Genomic DNA, 1,207 nt, shown 5'->3' with positions numbered 1-1,207 from the left:
CGCCTCGGCCCCCGCGCCTCTCCCTCTCCCCTCCAGATCCGTCTCCCCCTCCTTCCCCACCGCAACCGAGCGCCGCCATGACCTCGCCGCCGTGAATCGCGCGGCCACAGTCGCCGCCTCGCCGCGCCTGCGTGTCCGTCGACGCCTCCGTCATCTTCCTCGTCCACCGGAGGCCTCAGCTGGAGCGGGGGAGCCCCAAATCACCGGATCCCCTTCGCCCTCATCTCCGGTGGCCGCGTTCTTCACCAACTCCGGCGACACCCCCCTGCTGCTACTAAACTACCACCGGCCTTCGTGCGTGCCGCTAGGTGAGCTGCCTCCCTCCTCCGCCCTCTAGCTCTCCTAGCTCGCGCGGTAACTAGCTCGTCGTCGTGCCCGGGCTCCGGTCGCCGCGGTGTACCTCGCCGCCGTGGCCACGGCCCCTGTCGCACTCACCTGGGCACGGCATCGAGCTCCTCTTGCTCCCATGAGCCCAACGAGCTTGGGCCCGTGCCTTCCCGTGCCCTCTAGCCTCGTTTCCGACCGCGCCCGAACACCGGCGTCCGCTCGGCCTCACGCCGTCGTCGTCCTAGCCCGTTACGGGCCGCGCCGCCACCATAGATGGACGCGGCGTCGAACGCCCGACTCAACGCACACGCGCACGCCCCCTCCCGTGCCTCTTTGCGCCATCCCTGATGAGCGCCCGAACGCAACACCGCGGACCTCGTCGCCGGTGACGTTTCCGGCCAGGTCCGGCGATGCCACCACCACCACTCGACGCGCGGTCGAGTGACCGTTCGAACGCACCCACGCACGCCCGAAACCGAGCCCCGTAGCACGGTTCCGGCCAACTCCGGCGAGGGGCCGCCGTTGTTTTGGTCGCCGGAGTTAGCCCCGGCGCGTCTCCGGCGGGTGCCGAGCTGGCACCCACGTGGCATCGTCTCGGGCCACTGACTGGTGGGTCCAGGGCCCCCTGTTGACGTGTTGACTGGGTCACGTGCTGACTGGGCAGCCCAGTGGCACTGACATGCGGGCCCCATGCTATAAAAAAAATAAAACAAATAGATAAACTGCTAATTAATTAAATTAGTTAATTAAAACTTTAACCTCTCACTGACTGCTAGGACCCACACACTAATTAACCCTTTCAGTTAATTTTAGAACTCTGTTATTGTCCCTGACAATGACATGTGGGTCCCACTGGACCCACCTGTCTGGTTTGACTGGT

Source organism: Triticum dicoccoides, chromosome 4B, assembly GCF_002162155.2.
Source record: "Triticum dicoccoides isolate Atlit2015 ecotype Zavitan chromosome 4B, WEW_v2.0, whole genome shotgun sequence".
Lineage (NCBI taxonomy): Eukaryota > Viridiplantae > Streptophyta > Magnoliopsida > Poales > Poaceae > Triticum > Triticum dicoccoides.
The sequence above is the reverse complement of the archived record's forward strand: the minus strand, read 5'-3'. Positions refer to the sequence as shown.